The 22697-nt window shown below is 42.3% G+C and overlaps 1 protein-coding gene and 1 long non-coding RNA gene across 5 annotated transcripts in view; both read left to right on the top strand.

Moving 5' to 3' along the window:
• The window catches only part of LOC135902081 (uncharacterized), a 651905-nt gene that overhangs the window by 201699 nt on the left and 427509 nt on the right, over nucleotides 1–22697 (top strand). The window lies entirely within an intron of this gene.
• LOC135902031 (uncharacterized) lies at nucleotides 7984–14736 on the top strand. The gene is made up of 4 exons (XR_010564369.2): nucleotides 7984–8312; nucleotides 9527–9583; nucleotides 10626–10816; nucleotides 12158–14736. It is a non-coding gene; the product is annotated as an uncharacterized lncRNA (long non-coding RNA).

Genomic DNA, 22697 nt, shown 5'->3' with positions numbered 1-22697 from the left:
AAACAAGCTGAGCAACAACCAGACGCAGATCGAGAAGGAAACTCCGATGAATGTCTCTTCCTTTCGTCCCTGTCACTTGTCTATATTTTATTTATGAGGCATGGTGTTAAGCGAGGGAGTGAAGAAACATTCCAACAAAAAAAAAAAGTGCCAAGAAGGCGAGATGACAGCGCAGGAGGGCGTCAGAAAGTCAATGAAGGAGCAAAAGGATACAGACTCCAGGAAAGAAAGAACGGACACATAAACGAGAGGATGAAAAGGAAAAAAGACCTGTAAAGTAAAAACAAGAAAATGCGAAGGGAAACATCGTGGAGTAATCTACTTTACGAAAATCAATAGCTCTCATCTGATATGACCTTCTATTTCTATTTGCATCAGTCCTTTTAGCTACTTTCGTTATTTTGTTTTGTTATTCCTCGCTTCGATTCTGACTCGCCTACGTCTCGGAGACTGCCACGTGCGAAGAGGCAGGCGAATGGGCCGAAAATATGAAGGACATCCGAGTAGCGGTGAAGAGTGCGAGAGAGTAGTGAAGGGGAGGCTGAGATAACAGACCATGGAAGGGAACTTAGGTACTGCAAGCAGCTAAACGTTGACACAGCAAGGTGTTAGGGGTAAAACCAGAACCGGAATGAGGGTTTCTTTCCCAAGTGTCATTCATGCTGCGACGATTGCCGCAATAAAAAGTTGGGAAAGGGGGAGCGGCGCTGCCTGGCACGGGCTTCATCTAGCGGCTCCTGGCGATCCTCCCGGGAAATTGGTGGCGAGCGATGTTAGATAACTCAAACTTCAACCCTCCGCACCGCATCTTCGTGCGTGCGTTGTTAACAAATGCTAGTGCACTTGAGGTGGGATTTCGGAAACAGGGTGACCGGAACTTAGAAAATACGATTGCGGTTATGAATGTGCGAGCTGGCGCACAGGGGCTTCAATGACGCTTCACAAACAAACCGAGAGGCGAACAGTGGACGTGGCTCGCCTAAGCAGTCTTGGCTAGCGCTACAGTCACGCTGCGAGAAAACTCTGGCAAGATGCTCCATTTGACGCCAGACAGCGGTGGCTAAAATAGGGGCGTGAACAGGGGACAGAGTGTAAAACAAGAACGGATGTTTATTGTTCCGCACATTGCTTACTCGCAAGGTGCCCTACTGTTGTATCGAATATAAGAAGAACTTATGAAGAACCTATCTTGCGATGTCTGCTGACGGTAATGTGTTAGAATTGAATCAGCATAGCGGAACAATGTAGCGCCACCATCAAAACGAACTATGCATGAGGCGTGTAATGCAGTGAGGCTGCTCTTTCGCGCTTCCCTAAGCACTGCCCTAGGCGCCACATAGCGCCGACACCGCGAACCCTGTGCGCAGCCTCCGAGACGAGAAGCGTGACGCGTCAGTGCCTGCGGACGCTGAGAGAAATGTTCCCTCGCTTGCCGCACACTACTTGGGACATACTCCGTGACCCAAGTTGGCGACAGGTTCATTGAAAAGCGGCGCATAACCTGTGCATTCATGCCGCAGCTCGATAAAGCGTTAGCATGAAAGGGTTTCATTGAAAAGCGGCACACATACACAGTGCATTTGTGGCATAGCCTGCAAATGCGTCGCATTGCTGTCCTTGAGGAACCCTCGTGAGGGGGGTTGGCTACTGTTGAGCATCGGGAAATTGAAAGGATCTTTTTCGCTATTGTAGAACGGTGCATTCTCAGTGATACATGCATACTTATCCAAGTTGACGTCAGGCGTTCTCTGAAAAGGTTTATTAGAGGCGAGCACAGACCAAATGGCACATCCCCAGCATTCCAAGTCGGCGTGAGATAGTTTCTTCGAACAGCGGTACCTACCCAGTCCCCCTACTACAGCGACCTATGTCGGCGTGATACAGGATCGTTGAAAAGTGGCACGTATGTACGCAATGCCATCTACTAAGGGATCCAACTTTGTTCGATGGTTTGTTGGGAGCGCTGTAACCTGATCCCAGCAGCCCGATGCGGTAGCCATTCAACCACTGACAACCCAGAGACACAGGTAGGTGAGAATATGGTCAAGTACAAACACACATAGATACGTAAGTAGAGGGTGGTCCTTTATGAAAGGGAACTCCCAAGCGCGTGGCATGGGCTCTGCAGAGCCTGCTTAGAGTGCCAACAGCGATCTCAAAATATAGACAAAATTTTGGCAGAACCCATCTCACGAAGAATTCGAACGTGCAGCGTTCCACCGTATCGCCAACGCCTAAGCCCGTCATGTATGAGGTGTGTATGAATCCGGGGCTCTGCTCCATAGCGCTTCCCAGTGGACGCACTGCTCCATCTAGAGGCGCCGTCGTAATGGCTGCGTGCGGCGCGCGTTTGAGTACACATTCAGACAAGATTGTCCGAATCTTAACACAGAGATTCTGAGCGAGACCACGATTGAGGGCTGCGGAATAATTCGGGACTACCTGCGGTTTTTAGTCTACGGGTGTCCATACCTTCCGTACGCAAAAGGTCGCCACCACCTCGGCCGGGAAACAAGCCCACGACCTCGTTCTCACAAGCGAGGTAAGTAAGTGCACGTGTAATTATCAGAGGAGCAAGCGCAAAACCTAAAGCAGCCAAGCCGGCGTCACGCGTTAAGCATGATTCAGAACCACCTCTACCCACAACCCCCCCCCCCTCTCATGTTTTATGGTTTAAGGTTGGTTACAGCGTTCCCAACAAACCATCGGACAATGTTGCATCCCTTAGTAGAGGGCATTGCGTACATACGTGCCACTCTTCTACGAACCTGTATCACACCAACATAAGTCGCGTCGACACGAAAAAAATTTCCGCCCCAGTTTCTCGCAAATGCTCTCTCTCTCTCAGTCTGATTTGGTATATCTTGGGTAAAAATTATACTGAAATTGGCCTCTAAGACGACTCTATGAATACGTCGAGTTTCATTACTTCTCATAATCAGTTGACAGTGAAGTTGAAAATGTTGCAGAATTTCCGTCTGCTGTCAATACATCGCCGTTTAAGGAAGAGTATGGTTGCAGAAAACGCCTCTAACTCTTGTTTTATCAAAACTATCCCGAAACAAGTGGTATGACAGTTAGCCGCTCCGACAACCATAGCATTGCGCCTAGTTTCATCTACTCTGTATAATTACGTAGTTCACAGTGAAGTTGTAGATATTGTGGAATTCCCGTTTGCCGTGCGGCAGTATTTGCAGACATCACTATATATACTTCATAAAATAATAAATCACTCCACAGTCATTGATGTAAAAGGCACCACAGTTTCATTGCTAGTCCTTCTTCACAGAGTGGAAGGGCTGATGAATTGTTTTCTCCAGTTATGTAGTTCCATTGTTTGTGCTTCTTTGAATATGTCTGCTGTCCAAATACCCACGACAATAAATTTTTTCGGGCCAATTTCATTGCACACGGATAGTACACCTGGAACACTAAGTAACCAGTGATGCCAACAGTATCACAAAAGGGGCGCATTAATTTCTATATGCTTAGTTTCCTTGTGAACGAGAAGAGGAGGAGGTGAGCGGCTCTATTTATTGGTCGAGACAACCGCAAGGAACCAGCAGACAAACAAGCCACTGAAAACATTGGGTAAGAAAACTGTGATACCTAATTGAAATGCGGAAATATCAACGAAAAAAGAAATAAAAGTGGACATAGCTTTCGGCGATCACAGATGAAGCCATGCCTACTGCGTGACTCATGCGATGCTATTACTAATGATGATAATATCCATTAAGCTGCCGCACCGCCTGTCCTCTCATCCTCTTCCTTAAGAATTGAAGTACGTGCACTAGAGCTTGTCGTGGAATTGTTAGTCAGTGCCGTCACTAAGGGCCATGTCGGCGGATGAGCCTTTTAGCTACGGGCGTCATTATTCAGATGAAAGGGAGAAAACCTAAAGGCAGAGTAGTACAGGAAATGAACAGAAACAGTGTGGCATGTGAGCTCGTGACGACGACCTTTGCGCAGCATTCTGGCCTCCCTGTGACACGCGACAGCTGTTATCGTGACCGACGGAAAGTTCACGCGAATTCCGACAGGATGCCAACCATTCGATTTCAACGGTCATCGCAACGTTTGACACCATCGCTGGTAATGGGATGGGCTGTGCCTTCATCCTGATACGCTGAGTGAACAAATGGCCGCCGAAGGCGTGAACCGTTTCCGTCATTTCGACGGAAGTGACCCACGCGCTCTTCGGCGGTCATTTGTCAAACGCCGAACAAAAGAGTGCCGTCGGGCGCCGCCCATGACCGGCGAGCTTCGTTCAACGCAGAGCACGCGAGACGTCCTTTCCGAACGTACTGTCGTTCACAGTGCCAGGACATAGCGCACGGATTCAAATGTGCAGGAAAGGTCCCCAACGTGAATACATTGAGTGCGTACGTTATCGTATATAACGCAGCATTTTGTCGCAGTGAAGAGTGGCGAATAAACAGAAAGGATAACATGATACGTACACACAACTTGTACAATGAACAACTACCCAACTTTAAACAGGACTGAACGAATGAGATAAAGAAATGCGTTTATAGAAGGTAGGGCTAATTTTACTCAACCAAATTCCTGAAATATCCTCAGGATGAAGCACGTCCGAATTAATTGATCGGAGGGAAATCCTGCGCCTAGTTTCCCGTAGACTGTGAATGACAAAGAGTGCCGTACTGTACCATAGGCTCATATATGTCCTAAGGAGCGAATCTGATAATATTACGGATGGTTAAGTTTTTCCGACATTATTTGACAAGCTGTTTGGGGAGACTGACCTAACTTTTATTTTTTAGGTAGTGCTGTATGGTTCATGTGTCGTACTATTTATCGCTATGTAATGCCATGACGACTTTCTTATGTCAGTGACACTTTGAGTGCTTTTGGTTTGACTTTTTAAGTGTTAATTTAGTGCAAGGAATACTTTTCGCTTTAGGGGCATTTTCTGTACTTTGCGATCAAACTAATATTCCAGCACGACTAGCCCATTTTCATAGGTTATGCGCGGACTTCACTACTCATGATGGGCATATATTTACCACTGGGTATGACACCTAATACGTCATGTAGATTTTAATATAAATATATTTTTTTCGGCCTATTCTAGTGTCCTTCTTTTAGTGTTCAGCAACAATTTCGAGATAGTGGGCCCTTTGGTACCCGAAATTCACATACTGTCGCAGTTAATAAACCTGAAGTAAAAACGTGCAAGTATGGTGAAGCGGACGCCGTAATTACACGAATAAACAAAAACAGAGAAGTTAAGAAACTCAGCAGCATGAAGACAAGAGTCACTGGGGTTTTCAAAGTCACTGTGAAGTAACTTCAAAAGCATTGCTCGTTGTATTGGAAATAGGTGCGTCTTCCGTGTGAAGCACCAAAATTCCAATATTGTAATTGACTTTCCTATTCACGAAAGCGTAGTACAGCCTGACTAACTTCTAAATTTGAAAGTGCCGGCGGCAGTGAATGATTGATCCAGCATTGAAGGATCTAGGAGTCAGCACACACTCAGAAGAACGGGTCATTAATGCAAGCTCTCTCTAATGTTCACACGGCAGCAGAAAAGTTTATTTGTTTGCGGCACTCCGGACCTCTCATTCTCTGACCCAAATTAAAAGCAACGCTAAAGGATGTGGCGTCGAGTGACGATGCCCGTGACGACGGCGACCACGCCTCCGCGAGTCAAATAGGTTTGGGCGTTTCTCCGCTCGTCTCGCTCGTCACTGTTTCGCTGGAGCAGGACAAGCCAGCAATTGGAATGTGCTCGCAAAGGAGCAGAGCGCAGCTCTGCGTGGTCATTGGACAACACTGAGCACGTTATGTTGCTGAGAAAACTTGCTTAGCGTAAACTTCTCCGAACTGCTTCGTGATCGACACAATATACACTCTAAGAAAAAAGAGAGTAAAAAGTGAGTCACAGCAACTTGACTCTCTTTTTTCTTCCGAAGACCCACTTTTGCGCGAGTAGAGTCAAAAAGAAGAGTCAACATTCCCGCATGGGTCGTTTGACTCTCAATAGCACGCTAAGAGTCATGGAAGATCGCCATTCCTCTGATATTCGAGATGAGTCTGGCGAGAGAAAGATTTAATGCAGGAGAAGAAATACCAGATAAACTCTTCTGTTTTAGGCAGGCCCTCGGGTTCCTGTCCTGGTTGTAATGCCGCCGTGTATCATTCTTTCATCCTTGTCATGTTCTGCAATTACTTCGAACTCTATATATTGATTTTTCTTGACCATGTTTGTTGATACCTCACACGCTTAAGCCATAGCTGGATTCCTATGATAAGGAAGACTTGGATTTGTCACACTGGTTCTGACCATAAGTAAATCTAAAAAAAAGTATTGGCTACTAAAGAGAGCACAGCAAAGAGATAAGTTCAGTAGGTGCAGTCAACAGTGTCGATTGTAAATGTAATCCCGCGACTTAAACTAAATTTCGAAGGTTTAGGTTCCAAAATCAATATCTTGTTATGAGGCGCACGGTAATGGAAAGCTGCAGATTTATTTTCAGCAGCTCGGGTTATTTAACGTGTACGGAATGCACGGTATACGCGCGTTTTCGCATTCTGCCCCCGTTGGAATGCGACTGCCGCGGTTGTGATTGGACCCGTCACCTCGAGCTCAGCAGCGCAACACCAAAGCCACTGGGCTACTGTGCGTTGCGTTCCGCGGCCACAAACAAATATTAACGTACGCAACACTGCTTTGGAACCCCCTAGAAATATAAAAACAAAAATACGGCAGTTTCGCCCCAATGCTGCCTGAACCACTGCACGAACTACTGCTGGAACCAATGTTCGTTGTTTCATCGGCTGAATAAACTGCAGTAAACATTCGCTTACTCCTTAAATTAGGAAGCACTGGGTCACGCGCGTACGTGCATACAACAGATCTCACTCAATGACGGCAAACACTCGCTGTCACAGCGTTGGCTTGACGAAGGGCGCGAACAGAGCGGACAGAACGCTTCTGCTGCCTCTTCCGTCAAAGCGTCTCCGCAAAATTGCGTTATCTGAGCGCCCCCCCCCCTCCCCCCCAGCTTTGCGTCCATCGGAAATTATCACCAAGACAGAGCGAGGGTGGCGCAAGACCGGGCTAGAGCAACGGCTAGAGGAGGAGAAGCGCGCTAAACTAGCGCATCCCGCATCCCTCTCCAGGCTTGCGCGCGTTTTATCACGTGACCTCCTATAGATACTTGGGGCGCCCATCGAGCCCGGCTCAGCCTCGAACACTTCCTTTAACGCGCACAGCCAACGGCGCGGGATAGGATCTTATCGCACTTGACTTTATACGAAAGCTCACGATAACACCGACAGATATATTTTGACGGTTGTGTCCATATAATTGCTATCGCAAAATTCGCAATAAATAGAAATTTTTACCAAGGACCAACCACACTGCTTCTCCATGTCGTGAGAGAGCGGTGAACGATAGTTCTAGAAAATGTGCTGCTAAATCTCCGCCAAATGACTACGCTCGCATTTGGTGATCGCGGCACGCAGTCGCAAGAACTTGTGGAGGAAATGCCGGAGTTCTGGCAGCTTCAGGTGCACTAGATCATTCAGCAACATGGGCGGCTTTGTAGTTCTACCTCACATCAGAGCAAACTGCACTAGACGGAAATCAAGGGCAGCCGCACCGTTATATCTAAGAAAATTAAGGACAATTACGCCGCGTCTTCACACTTCGAGCATGCTCCGACAGCCCACCGATAGATATTTCAAACGCAACCACGCTCGGACGAGCAAATTTTGCTTCTGCCAAGTGAACGTAGCGGGTATTTCAACACGCGTATTAAATTCATGGCTGTTTCATTCGTGAACATTACTTAAGTGACGTAAAATTATCAGTGAGCAAAACAGTTTTTATTTCAACGCGAGTAAACAAAACCGAAACTAGCGCAACTGTTCTGCTCAGTTGTGCAGCTACAAAATGATCCAAAGCCGAAGCCGTCAATAGCATGACGCCATTTTAAAGTTGTGCTGCATCACGCACGAGTATACATTGTCGTTGAGTGGTTCTGAAATCGCTGCGCTAGGGACGACTGCAACCAAGCGTTGCGACAAGTTACGGTGGGAGCTTCTGTCCGTGCTGTGTGATTGCGACGAGGGGACCGCCGCCAGCAGCAGCGTTTCGCCGATTTCGTCTTTGCCGACATCGAGCAAGTGCGCTCGCCGGAAGCGTCCGAAGTGCTGCGGTTTGCACTGCATCTTTCATTGTGATATGGGAGATCGCAACGGACAGAGACGACCAGATGCATACGAACCACTACCAGCGGGGACCTGTGACCTGTGCCATATTTCTCTTAACGTCTCAGGTAAGCATATCAGCTTTTGTTCCGAGTTTACAAACGGCGCGGACTCGGTCCTTCCGGTATGGCTACATTTTGCGCCACGTTTCTCTTGGCAGTTCACAGACGTTTCTTGGGCATGCGTGCGCGTATGTATGCGAAAATACTACTGGCAGACGGAAGCCTCAGGAGAGCATCTGAAATTATTGCAAAGCTGTACTGCCAGGAGAAACACCGTTCTTAACGACTCCGGTGACGAGTGGCCTGTCGCATCGAAAGATCCGTAGAATATCAAGTACTGTCCTGCGTAACTTGAAGTGTAGATACAATACTAGTACCAGTGTAACTTTCGCTGGCGAAGACAGGTAGTCGAAAAGACAGCTTGTGTATTCTGAAGATTTACTAGCGCTTTAGGTATATTACCGCGAATAATAAAAGCGCTACAACGCTGTATGGCAGTGTCAGGCGATGTGGCAGCACAGATATCTTAAGAGCGGTAAAGCGGCTGCATGCACAAGCGAACAGACACAGCGCTTTAAAAGCGCTGAAACAGAACAAATTTTATGTGCATTTGGCTGTAAGTAGAAAACACAAAACACGTTAGCTGACAATCTAAGCCGATGTATAATGTTATTATTTTTTATGTAATCTTTATTTTCATGGTGGTAAATATTTAAAAGCATAAATTTGCTGCAACCTTTATATAGTAAATCCTACTAGGCGCACAAAACCTGGCTGTGTTATGCCCAGAATTTGTGGTATTCCTACTGGATTTTCTATTTTGAGTCCGGTATTTTATGAAAACGAGGGTCTTTTTATTTGTAGTCTTATGTTAGTGCAGATATTTGGCAAGCAGAAGTGAATCAATTCCAAGGTGGTACCTCTTGGTGAGCTACATATAAACCCAAGTTTCTCCTGTCTTGGCTATTGTAATGTGCATATAACAATTTTAAGTATATACTGCTGTAGTTGGCTTAGTCGCTGTCGCGTATTTTGTAAAAGTAGAAGGCTATGATTATTTTACTGTTTTCATGCAGAAATACCTTTCTTTGTTGTACCAAGAAACGCTCACAGCAATAAATGAAATGAAGTGTGATGTATTATTCTGCTAATTTAATAAAGGAAATTTCGTCTGCACTGCATCAGAGATTAGTTTACTTTCTTTTACTAAACAATGCATTATCTCCTCTGCTACGGCTGTTCTGTGTATTTTTGTAATTTTGAAATGTACTTTATTTTAGGTATTCAAGAAATGCCAACATCCAGAAGAAGACGCCATCTTATCCAGCACGTTATTGGTGAGACAGATCGTAGCAGGGACTTTCGCATATCTCATTAGCATAAGATGCTATTTGTTGTAATTTTTGTGTCCACTTTCCTGGCCTTTATTCATTTCAGCACTTTTACATCGAGATAGAGTAATTGTCCAAAGGAGAGACATAGCTGGAGGAGACGGCACACATGAGCCTCCTTTGTCCGTATCTCTATGTTGCGCCGTTACTCTGTCATTGTCTACCAACAAGCCCAAGTTCTTCATCAGCTACATTTACTAATTCTCCGTTATTACAATTTCATTGATACAACATTGAAAGTACAGAGGTACACAGGAAGACAGAGACTTGAAATGATGAAGAGCCGTAGAACAAGGAGCATCGCTGGAGCCAATGTTTCGACAAAGAGAAGGAGATAAGTTTTCTTGTCAAAACATTAGCTCCAGTAAAATTTCTTGTTCTATCACTATTTATGATTAAAAGACAGCATTATTGCTCTTGCTGAAGTATTATGCATTATGGAATAAAAATTGGCAGGGTTAAATGTCAGGAATGTGATATTTCTTGTGTATTTTAATGCTACAGCGAAAGCCAGAAAAACAAGATGTAGAGAACCACGCTGTTATTTGTCACTACCCAGTTTGGCCAGCTTCATCAGAGCGTGCACTTTGTTGCATTATCGACCACTGGAATTCATTAATTGAATTGCTTCGTGATTACTTATATTTAGAGATGCTGAACTTGTTTTAATGCAGCTTAACATAGTGTGTGTAAAAAATATACAATGACATTTTAAGAGGCTTGCAGTTGACTAGCAGATCACTTGATGGTATGAGCTCAGGTTTCCACTGAGCTTCCGTGCACAAATCGGATGCACATTCTCTTTTTTTCATTGCTTGGATTTTCATAAGCATAAGTACCATTTCTTCTTTGTCAATGTTCTAGTTGTGTTGTGGGACCTAACTGTTTACATTTATTTGTATTGGTATCCATGTTCCACAGACTGCTTAATTTTTCTTGTAAATTGTGACATGGTAGGACTAAGAGCATTTGTGCAAATTTGCTGCAGGTACACTCTGGTGGCTCCCGCCCCTGCATCCTACCACCACTGTGTCCTGACTACGTCCACTAGGGAGTTTGAAGCCTTTGGCGGCTCCTGCCGCTGCGTCCTGCCACCACCATGTCCTGACTACATCCACTAGGGAGTTGGCAGCCTTCGTGATGATGCCAAGCAGGCTGGAAGCCAACAGAAAGATTAATGTAAATACATGTGATTAAGTGGCAACTTTTTGAGTGAAGTGGCTTGTAGCCACTCAGCAATGAAAGAGTTAACTTCAAAGCAGTTTAGACTCCCTGCTATCGGTGCAGGAATGCTCAAGTCCATGCAGTTTGCCTTAGCCGCCAAAAGGCTCTGTGGATTAGACGAAACGCGCTGCAAATTTTGAAACCAGTAGGAGACCACTTGTACATTTTTTTTCTTGCTTAACAAAAAACTGCTTTGATAAAGCTTTAGCAATCTAAAAAGAATACGGTGTACACTCATACATGGTATTGGGCATAAATTTACTAGGACTGCCTCAATAGTAAGTATGCCGATAAACACACCAAAACTGACTTTTTTTTGCTAGTTCATCCGCATCTCTGTGCACTGCTGTATAATTTATGTTCCTGAAATCAGTTTTTGCATGCAGCACAACTCCTAAATATGTGGATTACATAAATTTGCAGCTTTTGCTGTAAGCCAGATTCATGAAAATAATGTTAATTGGCCATTTTGTCCATGTTTAATGACCCATAGTAAACTGAGCAGTGGCTAATAAGCAGTTCAATTTTTGGTGTAAGGCCTCTTTTTATAGTCCCGAAAAATTTGGCCCCTTTAATGAAGGAACCAATTTTTCTGCTATGCCTTTTATGATGCATAGATTGGTGCATTACACAAAATCTCACTTAGTGCTTGCGCCAGTAAAAAAAACTTTTTAAGTTAAGTATTTTTTGAAATTAACATTTGCGCTATATTGAAGGGCCTCCAGTTCTTCAAAAAAAATTTCAAGTGTTCGTGTGCCAGGTCGGTACAGCTCGCATGGAATTGCCTACTTACACAAATAGGGAGGGCCATGCCCTCCGTGGTTGCTCAGTGGCTATGGTGTTGGGCTGCTGAGCACGAGGTCGCAGGATTGAACCCCGGCCACGGCGGCCGCATTTCGAGAGGGGCGAAATGCGAAAACATCCGTGTACTTAGATTTAGGTGCACATTAAAGAACCCCAGGTGGTCGAACTTTCCGAAGTCCTCCACTACAGCGTGCCTCATGATAAGAAAGTGGTTTTAGCAAGTAAAACCCCATAATTTAAATTTTTTTAGGGAGGGCCAAGTACACTTGACTTTATGTTAAGATACTATTATTCATCTACAAAAGACAAAATGAAACATTCCATCCTATAAACAGCTCTTAACACTCATTTACACTTTTGCACATCTTTATACCTGAAGTCTGGTGGCTTGTGTCTGTTTTCATTATCTGCTATGTGCCCATGGTAAACTTCAGGTTTGCCCTATGGTGAAGAATATTGTGGTGCTTATAGATATCGATCTGTGTTTTTCAGGTTGCCTCGAAATTTTACCAAAGCCGTACCACACACGGGCCAGGCCTCTTGCAAACGGCGTATAACCAGGCTCAACACATGAGTGTCGAGTGAGTCCGGAGATCAAGGCAACCTGCTGTGCGACCAGCGTGCAACCTTTGGTGACCTCTCTACATGTTCCACCTATTTCACAGCTGCACCTCAGCTGCAACTTATCCAAACAGCATCACCAACTGTGATCACTCATCAAACCATGGATGAATGTTAGGGTGGAGTGATTTGAAGAGACATTCTATTTGTCTCTTCAAATTCTTAGCAAATACTTGTGTTATTATAATTAATATGTGTCTTTAGTGCCTAGTTTTTAATGGTTCCTTTCTATTAGAATTCTCACCATCGATTCCTGCTATTACTATAATGTATGTCTTTATGCCCAGTTTTTCGTAGTTCTTTTGTACTTGTGTATGTAATTGATAGATTCATACTTGTTATACAGAAGGCTAAAATGCAAACTTACAGCATTTTTTTCTTTCTTTTGATTATCTACAGCACTGCAAAGTGTTCAAGAAATGTAACCTAACGTGAGCTCTTGTGCAGGAAAAATTTAAGAGCAATATAGAGTACTTATTTCAAACACCCATTATTCTTGGAAAAGTCAAGAATATAGGAGCACAAAAAAGAAAATATTAAACTAGAGAAACATAAGTTCCCCTCATAAGTCTGATAATAATGTGACTTCCTTTCACTGCAAAGATACCAGTAATATACTCGCACACAAGGTTTCAAACAAGAAAGCTATGATGCCCTTTGCATTTCTCGGTGCCCATTTGTCACACTGACGAATGTCAAAGGCATCGTAGGTTATATGCACACATTGGTTGTGTTACACTTTTGAGTATTTCATTTCTCAAACACAAAGGTTTACAGCAGTGCTTTAAATAGCAAGTGCATTTCCTAATTTATTAGTGCAAGAGTAACAGTACAGATCATGTAAAAATTATTTTACAGTCCATGGATGCACGCTTCTGATGACATAGCAGTGACGTGGTCGTGGGATGAATGTCTTTATTTCAGATTTAAATATTGGCTTCCAGGTCAGGGTTAGTCTCCTACTCTGAGTAGTCTAGGTCAAAGTCCATTTACTAGAGAAAGTGAATTAAACTAGAAATTATAAACATCAAAAGATCTTGTTTAGGACACTAATGAGACAATCAGCAAGGTTCTTTGGTTATTCATTTCCAAATTTGTGAGGATATATGTTATGACTGGTTTCAATATTGTGAGTACAAATATTTGTTTATTGTCACACTAGAGTGGGCTGCCCCATTTGTATACAACCCCTTTACAGGCTAAAAATTCCGTGTGTTACCCTATTTACTCGCATAATGATCACACTTTTTTGCAAAAAAAATTGACTCAAATTCAGGGGTGCGGTCATTACACTGGTTAATTTTCCCGCAAAAAGAAAAAAATATATTATCTGGCATTTACTACGGGATGACAACAGGTCAACAAATAGGCGGCTGCTGCTGTATGTAGTGCAGGACACGAAAAAAAATGGTGGCCGGCAGAGCAAGCCGAACGCGCCGAATGCATTTTTCTTCTCGTGAGTACATTACAGTGCATTCAAACAGTTTCTTCCATATTAGTAATGAATAATATTTGCAAGTTTGCGGCAATAACATAGCCATGCCCACTTTGAGGGGACAGAAACAGATGGGCGCACTTAGCTGCCAGTGACATAGGAACACATGCTGCGGAAACTGCGGCATTTGTCTTCACCACTATCCTAACGTGGCACGTTTCCGCTAAGGGTGGGTGAATATCTTAGCTGCGTTACAAACGTCGGCGAATGAATAGGGTACACTTCTAACCTATCAATGTAAACGTGGCTGCTATCATTGCCGCTCGCGATTTGTTGCGTGCCCACAAGTGCAGATGAGAAGAATCGAAAGACGCCTTTTTTTGTTGTTTTTATTGACCACAACCATTATAAAGCCTACACATAATAAAGGAAAGTTTGGTTGTAGCTTTTTTTTTGTCGTAGAAGTGCGGAAAGTGATGAAAGCAATGAAATGGGGCATCTGCTTAAGAAAGTTTTTTGCGTGCAGACTGCTTGGTTTGTCTTGAAGAGTCGTTCGCATAGCAGTCGACAGATGGTAAGCGCGATCATTATTAGCTAGATTTGGCACGTGACACATCGCTGCGGCAAGTTCGGGGTGAAATCATTACGTGGGAAATAAAAAAAATCGAATTAAAACGACAAAATTTAGGGGTGCGATCATTACGCGAGTGCAATCATTATGCGAGTAAATACGGTAATAGGCTGTTTTTGGTTTTGTGCACTCTATGTTAAGGGATGCAAATGGTGACATACAACAGAATGCAAAAATGACTAATGAATTCAAGCAGGGCATGGGGCTTTTTAGGCAGATGCGTGCGTGTGCTATTTATAAAGCTCCCCATGGTATGCCTGAAGGCATTTTCTAACACTTTGGTAGAATACACTGACACCCACTTATTAACTCCTCGAAACAACTTTTTTATATATTTGTACTAGAGATTTGAATATACTGTCATTCATAAAGTGTTTTATTAGATTTGAATTGTCATTTATTTTTGTGTAGCTGCTGTTTTTTAGTTATGTCCTACACAGTGGCAAAATATTTTGGGGGGCACTTTCCTGTGTATAAAGTTTTCAGAAATAGCTTCATGCTGTATCTTATTTAGCTATTCGTATACTGCAAAGTGGTGATACCTATCCAAATGGCTTGTACAATTACTGGAACTATGCAAGAATATATTAGGCCACATTAAATAATTTTACAGATTGCAATTTCAATTAGATATGAGCATTCTGCATATCTGGAAGAGTACGTATGCCAAATTTCGTTAGTATAGGACAACTATAAGTGCATAAGGTTATTCTCATGCTATTGTGAGAAAATGTTTTTGAAGTATATTCAATAGCTTTTTTTCACAATAGCATGAGAAGTATGCAAGATTAGTAGGCAGGCCTCTCTGCCTGCCTACTAATCTTGCATGCTTCTAGTAACTTTACATGCTGTTTGAATAGATATCGGTACTTTGTAGTCTACGAAGAGCTGAGGTAGCTACAGCACACTGCTTTTTGTGAAAATTTAGTACGCAAGAAAGTGCCCGCAAAGATCAGTGTATTTTCCCATTGTGTGGGACATAACTCAAGAAGCAGCTAAAGAAATACTAATGACATATATGAAATCTGCATGAAGAACTCTACAATTTGCTCTCTTTCAAAACCTCTAGTACGAATAATAAGACTGTTTCGAGTAATATTCAATCAGCAAAACATGCCCCTTGCTATAGTGACCTACAACATAGAAACGCAGATTGAATGCAAGTCTTTTTGTTAAAGCGACTCTGGGCTGTCTTCCCAAGGGCTTCTGTTAAACACTGAAATTTCCTGCATTTACCAGAAGTGCAATACTAAAATGTTTGTGGATGTGCAATTGGTATTGGCAAACTAACAGAAAAAAAGACAGTTCTGTGAAATGAGGAATTGACTATAACTTTGTTCGACATTTACATTTTGACTCCATATCCTTGTTTTGTGCTTTGTACTGAGTGTTTCAGCAGTGACTGCCGCTAAAAATTGAACATATCTGCTTCATGACAATGCGACAATTTTCGCTAACAGAAATTTATAGCAGTGGCAGGCATTATAATTACAGTACTCAATAACGTCTAGTTTGTAAGAACTCAGACTAGCACCAGTTCCGAGATACACAACCCAAAAAGACATGATCAGATAGGTTTATCTTCCACACAGAATTGTCCCATAAGGCTTACAAAATGTTTTGTGGCTAAGTAATATCTGCAACAGCAAAACATGTTCCACCAAGTATGGCGATAAATATTTCAGAGCTGTCAGTCTGAGGACTCCTACAAACTAACAATACCTTCAGCACTGACTAGCCTCAATAATAGGATGTCAGCCATTTTGCTGAAATTAATAAAACTTCAATTATTGTGATATTGTTTACGAAAAAATTTGCAATTGTAATGCAGTTCTAGTATCTGTCACTTGTAAATATTTTCCAATTAGTTTTTCAGACTACAATTTTTGGTAATAGAGGTATTCATTGCAGAAAGATCTAGTACATGGCACTTAATAATAAAGGTACTGGTCATTGTAGACTTTCTGTTGCACAGCTGTTTCTTGAAATCTGAAAGGATGTAACCGCCTCCTTATGTTAGCTAGAAACGGAAATCTGTCAGTATGTTTTGTTTAAAATACAGCTGATCAACCCGATAGTTAGGCTGCTTGCCAAATATAAATCATAACAATAATAGTGAAGGACCATAATAACAAAGTGATGCTGACTCATAACTATGCCCAGCTACATCCACGCAGCTGTGCCATACAATGTGCATGTGTTCAGAAGAGCCAAATGCCCCAGAGAGAAAGCAACAGTAACTCATTGTTTGTCATCTTGTTCAAGAAGATTATGCGCTAGCTGTAATTTATGCTCAGTAAATACATAAATCAGTCATGTCAGATGTCTTACTTTGGGTTGCAAGTTCGAAGTTCTTGTAATCTTGCTTGTTGTTATTTTGTTTCCTTTGTGAGCATGAGTGACTTGGTTGCCTTCGCACATATTCTCAAAACTGTTTCATCACTGGGAATCAGGAAATTTAATTTACGTATGAAATTCCCAGTTCCCAGTTACTAATTTGGTAGGCTTTGAGCTTAATTCTCTTAACTTTTATATGTTTAGCTACCAAGTAGTCTTATCGTGCATTGAAACATATCCATGCAATGCAGAGAGGGCACCCAAATTATAAATATCTGTTCTTGCTTTCTACCCTGCTCTGGTGTTTTCAAAACCTAGCATTGGTGCAATGGCCTGTCTGCAGAAAAGTAGTAAAGTGGCTAAATTTAAAGGTCAACAACATAATTAAGATACAAAGCAAAAATATAAGTTCGCAATTGTCCCCCATAACGAGAGTTCTGCTTAGAATTTAAAAAAAAATTGACATCCTGCTGTGGTGTGAGGATTGCTCTGGGTGCCAAGGGGACTACGTAGCACCTGTACTAGTGTATACAAAGTAAAAAAAAAGGTCACTCCAGATTGGAACGGCAGTGGAAAGTCAAGCACAGATGCTTTATTTCATGCACCATTAATGTGGCTTATCATCTGCTCCTGTTGTATGGGAATGCATACGTTGGGAAGACAATCCTTCGCACCATTGTTACCTTAGCGGGACACCAGAGAAAGGTAGAAATCGAGAACAGGTATTCACACTTGGTTGCCCACAGTGTGTTATTTGGATGTGTTTCACTCTACAAAAGACTACTTTGGTAGGTAATCATAATGACAAAGACAAAACAAATAAAAGAGGTATGTGTCAGTCATCCGTCCGTGACTTCCAGTGTTTATAGAAACACTTCTTTGTGTATATGTGCCAAGCCGTAGGGAGGCTTTACGTAACTCAGTCATGCTTGCTAAGCTAAAGATTGGAATAAGGAAAATCACAAGAACATTGTATGAGTGATTTATAGATGTGGCACCTAAAGTAACTTATTCATGTATGTCCTGAGGATAGATTACAGCCAGTGCATAATGTGCTCTTACAGGATGACTTGTGATGAGTAAAAGAAGCCTTCCTCACATCTTCCTCTTTGTTTCTTTTGGATCTTTGTGCACTATGAGTATTGTTACAGCTGCGTGCATGCAGCTGGGTATAGTTTGTTTATGTGTTCTGCTTCCTCTCTTGTCCTCATCATTCATGCGCTATCTTTGCCGTAACAAAATACAGCTGCCTGTGCTACTTATTTTGTCAACGTGTTTGCATTATGGAAAGTTTTGTATTAGCGGTTATTTCGACCTGTGAAATTGTCTGTGTCAGCTATTTTACTTAGTCTTGCAAAAGTATGTTTCTCAACATAAATAAATGATCAGTATAAGTGTTGCTGTATTTACTTTTGTAATTTTGTCAGTTATGAGATTTTTATACACTGTTGCATGTTGTATGACAGAATAAAATTGATGCACAACTTTTTAATGTGTTTTTCAGATCAATTTTCATCTCACGCTAACATGCACAAATTGTGTGGGAAAAAGTGCCAACAAGAGTACCATAAGGTAAGACAGCTGTTTTTACTATTAGACTGGATTATCAATTGCCAACCAGTTGTTTTCAGCAAGCATAGCATAATGCATAGGTAATGTAATCTAAGTTGGAATATTGTTTTTATTGCACTTCCTTATATGGGTCTCCTTTATACATAAGTGCAGCCTCTCTTATTTGTTATGTGTAGCTTACTTGCTTAGAATGTTAAGTCGTAAGTTAAGTCTTTTAGAACAGGGAAATAGGTGGAACTTATGAATCTTTTGACATATTATAAGAGACTTGTGCGGTGGTGAATTAACCTTCTACATGAGTTACATAATATTTTGGGGTCTCATTATGGTTCTGAGTGGCATTGCAGTGTCATGCATATGCAGCTGCAGGCTACATATTGGATATTTATTTAAGACTGTTTTGCTTAGTTGGCTATTGATTCCAGTTTAATGGTAAAGAGAACTGTCTTGCTTTCATAGTGATTCTGTGCTGACTTATACATTTGAATTTTCCAGAAGACAATAACAAAGATTGATGAAATATTAACTTTTTCTTGCTAACCTGCCATGTGCTTTTTGCCAAGTTTACTGTGGATTCTTTGTTATCCTATGTTGTCTTTTCATAGTAGTCTTCTTGAGAACTAGCCGTAGTCGTGTGTACTTACAGCAAGAGTTGTTGACACATTTTGAAAAGCGGCTCGACACTGCCATCCAAGAGTGAAACGACTTACATAGATTAGTTACCTTACTTTATTTGCAAGAGGCCGGCACCACGCACTAAGGGTAACTTGACACACTGCTGGAGTCATCAGACTCATCTAGAATAGTTCGGTGAGTCATTCTTGCAGTGTTCATGAGACACTTTATCTTGAGTCGTTGGACTCATTTAGAATTGTTAACGGACTCCCTCAGCACTAGTCTTGTGACCCTTTTGAGAGGGTATAGGTGACTATTACAACAGAGTATGCATGACTATTGTGTGCGGAGTCACGCAAACACCTTGTATTGAGCAGATAGTCTCGGGACTCTTTGCCAAAAGAGAGTTCGGGTGTCTCCCACAAAGTGAGTCGTATACGTGACGAGTCCAGACTCTTCGAAAAGAGTAAGGGATACTCTTTTTTTTCTTAGTGTGTAGTGTGTACAGTATCAGAAGGTAAAAAAAAAACTGCTGTTTATATTCTACGTTCAGCTTTCTAAGATGTCGTGTTTAGGCATGCGCTGCTGTGTATAGATTACACGTGAGCAAACTTTTTAATTTCAGTGTCGGTTTCAGTAGAGAAGCGCGATAAAGCATGCCCGCCGCGGCACGTGAACCTGGTTCGATGAGTTGGCATAGCGTACTATTATCAATTCAGCAAAAAAAAAAAAAGTTACAAGTATCCTAGAAAACTAGATCGACTTTCATCAAAGTGGGATGCTAGAATCAATCGTATACTGGCCAGAGAGAGAGAGAAGTTTAATGATACGAAATGCTGAGAGGTCGGTCTGAGGTATATTCCTCTAGCCAGCTACTCAGCATTGGGGGAAGGGGAAGAGGGAAGAAAGAGGTGCATGATGGGTGACGATGACGATAGAAGGAAGATGTAGAGCATATGGCAAGCAATTTGGCATGCTCAAGGTCTGCAATCCAGGCCCGTAATTTTTTAAAAGTTCAGTAATGCCTGGATGGCCTTGAAACTCGATTGAGCATCTGGCCAAGGGCCTAAAATAATGTCCTCCGACAATAGTGCGCTGTCGAGACGCGTAAGGTCGTTGTCCAACCTTTCACGCTCGTCCACGTACTTGGGACAGTCACAAAGCACATGACCTATAGTTTCAGTCACTTTGCACACTGGCCAGCCCACTGGAAGAGCTGGCATGTTCGGCAGTCGTGTAAAGCGAACTTGCAAGGGCACACAGATGCACGAAACGAGCAAAAGACCAAGCATACAACAAACACGGTAATCTTTCTTTTTTGCCTGTTTCCTGTCCGTAGCGCTTTTTTACAAGTTTAAAATCTATTACCAGCCGCCTTAAATAGGCGACGATGATGATTATGATGATGATTATCATAATATGCCTCGAGAAAGCGGCTCGTACCTACTACTGGGGATGGGCCAAGAATCGGTGGGAATCGTGGTAGTGCCTCACTCTTCTTATTGTAATAACAATATTATTTATTACAAAACAAAATTGATCATTATTGTAATCATTGGGAAGAAAGTCTATTTCATGGTGCATAGCGAGACATATCCAAACTGGTACTAGTCTCTGTCTTACTACGAAGCGAATATGTTTTGCGCTATAGACAGGATATATATATATATATATATATATATATATATATATATATATATATATATATATATATATATATATATATATATTTGCTGAAGTTAATTTCCAAGAATTGCCTATGGCAGTTAGCACAATTCTAGTCCTTGATCTACATTACTCGATGAGGTGGCTATTACTTCTACGAAAAATCAAAATACTTAATAGACAAATTAACATGATTGCTCTAATTACATGTTCAATTAATTATTTTATGGTACATTTTTCAATTAACGAATTGTAGCCGGTGTGTGTTCGCAAGACACATCCACTTGAAACCAATTCTCCCGACTCCACCGGTTTCGAGATATTAATTTTCAAAGTGTCCGACGTAACTGCATTGGTATTCTAGTCATGGTTGTGCTTCAATGTATGAAGCAGTGATTTTCTTAAAGTAAGTGGAGCAACAGTGAATTATCAGCGCAACTTTGACGGAGTAAATCTCGAAACCAGTGCCATCCTCAGAATCCTCTAGAAGTCGATATGCCTTGGAAATTCACTAGCTACAATTCGTATATTAAAATATGTGCTGTAAACTGAAGTTAGTTAAACGTTATTTATATTAATTAAAATGTTATTTAGCATAATGGTGCGAATTATTCAATTAACAATTTTGATTTCTCGTAGAAGTAATGACTGCCTCATGAGTCATTTAGATCAAAACGCAGAATTGTGCTATTTGCCATGGGAAATTCTTGAAAACTTGGTGCAGAAAAAAAATGCTAGGTAATAACATGCTTCAGCTGGTTAGGCAAGTGTATATTGTAATATGAGGTGCTACTAGGCTCGACTCCTCGAGTGAAATCAGGCGCCTTCACTTGGTGGCTTGGCTCTGACGTCATTGGCTCTGACACGCGGGTCGCAGGTTTTATTTCCAGCCATGGCGGCCGCACTTTGATTGAGGCTGCATGCAAAAACGGGCGTGTACTTAGGTGTACGTCAAACAACACCAGGTGGTCAAAATGATTAACCCCCGTGTGCCATTTGCACACGTTCGGGACACTCAGCCCGTCAATTAATTATAAAATGAGCTGGAGACCGACTTCGACGGCACAGGTGATAAGCAATCGGCAAAATATTAGGGAGTATTTTAGCGGCAGCAGAAAAGGGCGACGTAGACGTGTTGGGCGCTGCTCGAAAACCAGGCAGTTTGCAAACACTGCGAAAAAGACGTAGTTGTAAAGGTGTATGTGGTTTATACAACTTGATCTACATCTATAGAGTCAGAGGCCGATGATATTCCGGGTTACTATTTTTAAATTTACAGAAATTTTTAAAACAACGTGTGACAGATAGCATAATTGTTGCCTTTGATGAGAGATTGAAACACATATTCAACTAATTAAGGAACATTTACAAATTACTTTGTAAATAATTACTTCATGGCACATATTGCAATTAGCTAATTGTAGCCGGCGAATTTGCAAGGTGTATCGACTTGGAACGAATTTTCAGGATTACAAGGAAAAAAATGTAATGACCCGAATAATCCGCAAAGGACGTCACACATTCAGAAAGGCGGGGGGGGCGGGGGGTGTCTGCGTTGTTTGCCAGTGAATTTCTTTACAAACGAATACGGAATACAATTCGCACCAAAATGCGTATAACGCAACGTTCTTGCACTTGCGCCAAGAGAACAGATCAACCCACATTGCTTGAAGTTTGTTTTACTATATTCGGGGGGGGGGGGGAGGGGGCTGGGGAGGTACTTGGCACAATTGCGATTTCCATGTTCTCAGAAAGAAGTTAAAGGAACTCAAGACATACGAAGAGCGTTGCCATTGTTTTCTGCGCTAAGAAATAACATTTCACGCCACCCGAATTCGAAACGAGATATGCAAAAAACAGTCTGCAAGTGATTGTCGGGCGATTCTCTTCAGTGCCCCCATTAGTGTGTCTTCAATTCAGAAAAGAAATCGATGTGCTCGGGCACTGCCAGGGCCGCTACAACCAGCAACGGCTCTAATAGTTAGACTTCCTCGATCGTTCGGCTGATTCCGATCAGTGGTTGTTGTACACAACAAATTTGAAAAGCTAAAGCTCAAGTTGATGGGTTCGCAGAGAGAACCAGAGCACTGTGCCCCAAAAGCGCCACAACTAGCAGCTCTCCAACCTTAACACGCCGGTGCTAACGTCCGCAAACG

This window comes from Dermacentor albipictus, chromosome 4 (assembly GCF_038994185.2).
Source record: "Dermacentor albipictus isolate Rhodes 1998 colony chromosome 4, USDA_Dalb.pri_finalv2, whole genome shotgun sequence".
Taxonomy (NCBI): domain Eukaryota; kingdom Metazoa; phylum Arthropoda; class Arachnida; order Ixodida; family Ixodidae; genus Dermacentor; species Dermacentor albipictus.
The sequence above is the reverse complement of the archived record's forward strand: the minus strand, read 5'-3'. Positions and strand labels throughout refer to the sequence as shown.